Source organism: Coffea arabica, chromosome 4c, assembly GCF_036785885.1.
Source record: "Coffea arabica cultivar ET-39 chromosome 4c, Coffea Arabica ET-39 HiFi, whole genome shotgun sequence".
NCBI lineage: Eukaryota > Viridiplantae > Streptophyta > Magnoliopsida > Gentianales > Rubiaceae > Coffea > Coffea arabica.
In genome coordinates, this window is record NC_092316.1 from 7,741,032 (window position 1) to 7,748,911 (window position 7,880).

Genomic DNA, 7,880 nt, shown 5'->3' on the forward strand with positions numbered 1-7,880 from the left:
ATTAGAAATTATAAATTTTGCTAAATTTGTTCGGGTAGACCCGGATCCGGATCCGGGACCCGCCGGACCCGCCGGATCCGGATCCGGAACATAGAATAAAAGACCCGTCGGGTAAACGGGTCGGGTCCGGGTCCGGCATAGTAATTCGGGTCCGGGTCCGGAATAATGAATTCCGGCCCGGACCCGGCCCGTTGACAGCCCTACACAGACACACACATATATTTATTTATTTATGTGTGTAAATTACCTTACCATGGGTAGAATTTTTTGGATTCTAGACCGTCAATTGTATCATGGTAGAACTGTGAAAGTTTTTTTTTTTTGAAGATCCTCTAAAACATTAGACGGCATTTCTTTTGAACTTAATCTAGAAGAAGATAGCTGGCCATCAATTCTTGGTTGGAAGTTGAGCTAGCACTTAAATCCTCATGATTTGCGTCATTGATGTTATTTGACTGACTAATCTTCCTTAATCTTCAGAGATCAAAAATAAAAAAAAGGAACAAATCAAACAGGGTGTGAGGTGTCTAGTTCATGCATATATATTGTTCATCCATGTCTGTATTAAATTATTCCCCATGCCTGTTCTCTAGTGGGACCTTAATTACTTCCCTAACCAAAATCCCTGAGATCCTAGGCTAAAACTCCATTCAATTTTTAGGCCTATAAAAACTGGCCTCAAACTTTGCTAGCATTTGTCATTTTCCAAGAAAGTGCAAAAATTTCACAATGTCAAAAGTATTTCTCTTCAGTTTTAGCTGTTTATTTATGCTCCTCAATGTTGTGGCCTCTGCAAAATTTAGTGAACTCTTCGACATTATATGGGCACCTGACCACATTACCACTCAAGGAGACGGTGTCATATTAACTCTTGACAAAGAATCTGGTACTCTGCAGATCATTCTTCACCACTCTTTTATAACTTTTGTGGCTAATCTGGTAATGTGTAGTTTTTTCCATGCAATTATTTCACTTGGGAGAGCTTGGTATCGTAGGTTGGGGTTTCATGTCCAAGAACAAATATCTGTTAGGGAAAATGAGTGCACAAATCAAACTAGTTCAAGGTGATTCAGCCGGAACTGTCACAGCCTTCTATGTAAGTACATTAATTTGTCAATCATATTCATTAGCATTTCTGACTAAGGTAATTATTGATAAGCATGCAAAAAAGCTTCTATATATGGTATTGCTTTCATACCACCAATTTCTACTTTTGCAATGGCTTGCATTCATGTCCGTTAGTGTATATATTGTGTATATAAGATTAATCTTTTTTTAAATATACCATGTTGCAGATTTTCGGATAAACATTATTGTGTAAGATAAATTTTCGTACTGTTTCTTCTTAGTATTGCAGTCAAATTTCTTTTATCTGCAGACATTGAATGAATTGTTCATGATTAACTATTGAGTTGATTGAAAATTCATGCAGTTGTCATCAGATGGGTCAGATCATGACGAGTTAGACTTTGAATTTCTAGGCAATGTTTCAGGAGAACCTTACCTTGTACAAACAAATGTAATCTTCAATGGCATTGGAGACAGAGAGCAAAGGCATGGTCTATGGTTTGATCCCACCACCGACTTTCACAACTATTCCTTCCTCTGGAATCACCGTTTTATAATGTAATTATCGTACTATTTTGAAACCCTTTTTTGTTCTTCTTCCATTTTGCATTTTGCAACCCTACTTTCTTTGCTTTGGATTGTGACTTTTCGCTGAAAAATTTTTACGTTTCCGTAAATACATTTTTTAATCACATTTTTATCTCACATGTATCAAATTGATACAGAACATTTTTTTTTACAAAAATTCTTAAAAATAGTAATCCAAATAGATATGCTGTAAAACCATGGTTGGATTAATTTGGTTGATTAGTAAAAATGACTAATTTAACAATTGTGATAATGTAAAGCAAATTTTCTCAATTGTAATGCCAAAATTTACTAGATTTCAAGTTGATGAAGTCCCTCTAAGGGTGTTTGAAAAGAAAGAAGAAATTGGTATACGATATACCATTTCCAACATTTCGACCAATGGCAGTCCACGGATCATTGTGGAATGGTGAAGATTGGGCTACACAAGGGGGAAGAGTGAAGGCCAATTGGAGCCATGCTCCATTTGTTGGAACGTTTGGATCATTTGAGATTGATGGATGTGCTATACCATCTAGGACAGATTTTCCAACAGCTAAATGTAGCAAGCCAGGGCAATTTTGGTGGGATAGATCTAGCAATAAAAAGTTGGACAAGGATCAAAGACGTCAACTGAACATTGTTCAAGAAAAGTATTTGATCTATGATTATTGTAAAGATACAGCTCGATTCACTCAATTGCCAAAAGAATGCCAGAACTAGTTTCAATAGGTTACATCAAAGAAAATTCTATAAAGGTAAAATAAAATAGCTCTTGTATTTGCGAGGTCTGCCAAGAAGCTGTGTGTGTATGTGTGCTTAATTTATTTTTAAAAAAAATCGAACTTTTGATGTACTTACATTTTTATCTGTGGCTTTTCATGTAACAATTCATTCATAATAAAGTGGGATTCTACGCCTTTTTGTGAAATTATCCCCATGAATGAAGGCTGTGGAGGCCAATTGTGTATTTGTCCGCCTTACTCCCTCCGTGAGCACGTACTTCTGTGACTTGAGAAGGACTTTGCGGGCCCCTGTCCTGCTCGGGGAGAGCTCTCCATGAACTAGATACTAGACAATGGGGTCCATCCAGGAACTTACTACCTGAATGACTGTGGCGTCTAACTGCTCATACGCCTGACTTTTAACGACCTCCACCATTATCTCTCGATTTAGAGTGCTAAACGAGGTAGAGACCAGTTTGGACAGGGCGTCAACTCTCTTGTTTTGGCTCTGTGGGATCTGTTAGAGCATGAACTGCTTGAACTGGTCCCTCAGCTCATGTGCCTTGGCGACGTACTTCCTCAATGGCTCTTCTTTGACCTCATAGCTCCCCCATACCTGGTTCACTATCAGCTGCGAATCGCTGTAGACTTTTATTGATTTAACCTCTAATTTCCGGGCCATCTCCATCCCTGCAATCAGGGCCTCATACTCACATTCATTTTTAGAGACTCTAAAATCGAATCTCAGGGCGTAGGCCAGCTCTTCCCCAGTATGGCTGATTAGGAGGAGACCTGCTCCATATCCTTCCTTGCTTGATGCGTCGTTTACGTATAGCGTCCAGACCGGATCTGTTCGTCCTGCAGCCTCTATAGCCTTTCTGGTCTGGGCAGCCCCTTTGGCCAGTTCGGCCTTGACTGCTCCTCCAGCCTGCGCGACCTAGGCAGTCTCTCTGGCCTGCTCGGCCTCAGCTGCTTCTCTGGCCTGTCCGGTCTCGGCAGCCTCTCTGGCCTGCTCGAACTCAGCTGCTTCTCCGGCCTGCTCGACCTTTGCTGCCTTACTGGCCTGGGCGACCTTGGCAACGTTTTCGGCCTGCAAGGCCTCGACTACCTCTTGGGTCTGTGTGGCCTTGGTAGTTTCTTTGGTTTGTAGGGATTCGACTGCTTGTCTGGTGCGTGCGTCCTCAGCAGTTTCTTTGGCCTTCCCGGCCTTACCTGCTTCTCTGGTTTGGTCGGCCTTAGTCCCGTGTGACCCAAAGGAAATGCCCTCTGCTATGAAGTTTGCCAGGGCTTGGGCTTTGATGGCCGTCCTCGACTGGTACCCGAGATCGTACTCCGACAGCTCTACGGCCCACTTCACCATTCTCCCCGAAACATCGGGTTTAGAGAGAATCTGCTTCAAGGGCTGGTCCGTCAGCATTACTATGGGGTGAGCTTAAAAGTACGATCTGAACTTCCGAAATGCATAAACTAATGTCAAGATATACCGCTCTACTGCCGAATACCTCGCTTCGGCTCCCTATAGGGCGCGACTAATATAGTATACGGGTTTTTGGACCTTGTCTTCCTCTCGTACCAATACCGTGCTAAAGGCCTCCTCCCCCACAGCTAAGCAGATGAACAGAGTTTCTCCCTGTTCGAGAGAGATTAAGGCTGGCAACCGAGCAAGGTGGGCCTTTAACTCGTCGAACGCTTTCTGGCACTCCGATCTCCACTCGAATTGTGGACCTCTTCTCAGGGCCTTGAAGAAACGGGAGCCCCGAACTGCTGATTTAAACAAGAACCTATTCAAAGCTGTCATCCTCCCAGCCAGGCGCTGTACCTCCTTAATATTTTGGGGAGGAGCCATGTCCATGATGGCCTTGATTTTGTACGGGTTAGCTCTTACCCCTTCCTTGGAAATCATATAACTTAGGAATTTTTTCGACCTGACCCCAAAGGTACATTTCTTTTTAGTCGCATCCGTGAGCTCCGAAGGACATCGAAGATTTCCCTAAGATCAGCAATGAACTGCTCCTAAGTCCGGCTTTTCACTAACATGTCATCCATGTAGACCTCCATATTTCGACCGATTTGGTCCTTGAACAATTTATTGACCAGCCTCTAGTAGGTCGCGCCCACATTCTTCAGCCCAAACAGCATGGTGACATAACAATAGGCACCGTTCTCAGTGATAAACGAGATTTTCTCCTGATCCTCCTCGTCCAGGGCTATTTGATGATACCCTTTGAAGGTGTCCAAAAATAAAAAATCTCGTATCCCGAGATTGAGTCCACAAACTAGTCAATCCACGGAAGGGGTTAGCAGTCTTTTGGACAAGCCTTATTTAAATCAGTAAAATCCGCGCACATTCTCCAAACTCTTTCTTCCTTCTTGACCAGCACTGGGTTGGCCAGCCAGGTCGGGTAATAGATCTCTTTCACGATCTTGACTTCTAACAGCTTGCCTACCTCGCTTTTGACGATCTCATTTTACTCTGGCGCAAAGTTCCTCTTTTTTTGTTTCACAGGTCGGGCGTTGGGGTCCACATGTAACTTGTGAACCGCTAGCTCGAACGGAATGTCTGGTCCCGTAGCAATTAGAGCTCGAACGGAATGCTCGAACGGAACGTGTAGCTTGGTCCCGTAGCAATTAGAGCTGAGTAACCGGGCTCCTCCATTTGACAAATGTTGGATTCGCGTCAAAAGGCTCTAAGGGCTATAGACTAAGTCTTTTGTTACTCGAACAAAAAGAAAAAAAAAAGTAAAGTAAAGATTGTGTTAATATGCGAATAAATCAGCTTGCCGGTTTGTGATCTTAATGTCGAGATTTTGGTTAACAGTTGGACCATTTGCTGATAAATGTGAGCAACCATTCCTTTTTCTTAGATTAGTTTGCTTTAAATTGGAGGAGTTGGTGGTTGGGAAGCTAACCGGGGTGATTTTTCTTGAATCTTAACTTGTGATGCTTGATATATGTTTTTCTGGGTATTTTGGCAATACGGTAGTTGGAGCAATAGCCATTGTCAAATTTTGATGTTCAATTGCTGTTCTCATACTTGAGGGCAAGCATGGTTCAGGTGTGGGGGGAATTGATAGGGTGCTAATTATTAGTAATTTTATTGTTAATTTCCCCCTTTGTCCTTGTCAAATATTCTTTAAATTGTTAATATATACTTATATTTGATATTTGGACCTATCTATAGGGAAGTTGAACTGAAATATACTAAAAAAGGAGGACATGTTGAGGAAAATTGCTCCATACGTAGGAGACTCCAAAGAGCTTCACAAACCCGGGCCCACAAGGTGCCACAGACGGATTGCATCTCTTTTGCTGATTAGAAGTTTTCCTATGAAGAGGAAACTAATATCAAGGACTTTGCAGAGCTCCAATTCTTTGGCCTTTGAACTCTCAATTTGGTGGGGACCACTAGATAGATAGTATTGAGTCATTTCTTTTGGCTTTAAGGAAACAAACGTACAGAGGAGAAGAAAGACATTAGTCTTTGTGGCTTGTTCCTTATTCGTGGGGACCACGAGACAAGAAGTAGTTTTTGTTTTAGAATAGGAGAGCTTCGTTTTGTTTTTGCTTCTAGCTAGTTCCTTCGTATTCATTACTTTATATATAGTTTTGCCGTTTTCTTCTAGGGGGGACAAAGACATAGCTTGTTTTCAATAATTACTTCTGCACTTTTGCATGGGATTTCCTCCATGAAGATGAATTAAATCCCTTCGTCTAGTCGAGGAACAGCGGAGGACTTCGTTCTACTAAATTTGTGAGATCGAATTAGTTTTTATTTATTTTCATTATTCACTGGTATTCGTCTATCTTCTGCTTTATGTTCATATGGTTGTTTTATTATTCGATTATCCAGGGCTCGGATTCTAGATTAATTCAATAACGTGAAGCCAATTAGGGTAGTTAAATCCGTAATTGTTTTATTATTCTAAACTGGTGGCAACTGGCATGATTGGGTTTGTGTCAGGGAGATAGACAGACTAACTTAAAGAGACCCTCGTAACGTGTTGATTGGCTAGAATTAGACTCTTCTAATTATTCATGCAATTAGGAAATTGAACTTCTATGGTCGTACCTAGGGTTATTTCCTGATTAGAGAAATAGTCAACAGTCGTACCTTGGCTATCGACAAATTGAGGAAGAGTTGGTTGTTTATCGCGTGTATGACAACTATAACTAATTTATCAGATAGTAACTGGAATAATCCTTGCATCTGTGATTGAATTAAGTGAACCATCTCCGAAATTGTCTCTTGGTTAAAGTTCATCCATTATTATTTTTATTGTGATAATTAGTTATTTGAGTTGTAGTTGTTTTATTTTATTTTAATTTATTCCAAGTAATTTAGTTACTCTCATTTTCAAAAACCCCCCATACTTGACTCTAAAAGAAATAAATTATCCCCAATCCCTGTGGATTCGACCCTACTTATCACTATCTACAGAAATTATATTTTATTTAAGCAGGTATTTATTATTGCACAGGTTCGACACCCTGTCGTCGATTCAAAAAATATACAAAAAGGGGGGCCATACAAAAACGAGCTGGCCAGCTCGGTTCCTACCCTGCTCTAACCCCTATCTACACCTATGCTAAGTGCTCCCTAATTTTTCCCATGCTGCTCCTGCTCAGGTTCAGGGGAGGTCGCAGGCAAAGTGGGGTCGGCGATCAGCGCGGTCAGGTTGCGCCCATGCACGTAGCCCTTCACGAACCTACCAATTTGGTGGACTGCTTGTGGGTTATACTCAGACCATTTGCCCAGGTCGAACCCAGGCAGGTTCAGAGACTGCACGTCGTGCATAGCCTGAGTATACTCCACCTGCAGGATTGGCCCGTTGAGGAGGGCCAGATCCTTCAGGAAGCCCTCAGACTTCTTGAAGTCCTGATGTCGAGCTGACGACCCTCTTCACAAACAGCTTCAATCTGACCGGGCAGCTCTGCGGATTTTTTCTGCTCAGTTTCCAGCTGCGAGGTCAGCTCAGCTGCTTTCTTCTTCTCCTACTCGCAAGTGGCCTGGGACTCGGTGAGCTGTTTCTTCACGGACTTCAGCTCGGCTTCAGCGGCCTCGAGCTGGCTCGATAGCCTGTTTTTGGCTGCATTAACCTGGGAGAGATTCTCCCCCATGTTTTCATACCTTTGCAACAGCTCAGCACAAGCCATGTTAAGTTGCAAGTTAAACTCAAAATGAGAACCAGCAAGCCAAGGAAATTCCAATAAAGCGCCACCAGTTAAGGAGTTACCTGAGCCACGCTGGGGTAGTAGTGCTCCAGCAGCTCGGAGTTGGACGTGAGTTGAATGAAGTGATGGTCGCGCGGGAGCACTGTACCCCTGAGGAGCTCCCGACTTGCTTCTGGAAATTGAACCCGGTCGTTCACCGACAATCCCCACTTTAGGCAGAAGTGCAGGGGGTGCGGGTGTGCGCTCAGCTCGGAGGAAGACTTCAGGGGGATCACGTTCCTCCGACGCCACATAGCTGGTGGCGACTCTGACGAGGCCTGCTGCTCGGCGGAGTTCACCCCGTAGTGC

At 42.9% G+C, this 7,880-nt stretch overlaps 1 pseudogene; it reads left to right on the top strand.

The window, feature by feature from the left end:
- Positions 1 to 768: 768 nt before the first annotated feature.
- Positions 769 to 2,358, top strand: LOC113738877 (xyloglucan endotransglucosylase/hydrolase protein 9-like; annotated as a pseudogene).
- Positions 2,359 to 7,880: the final 5,522 nt, after the last annotated feature.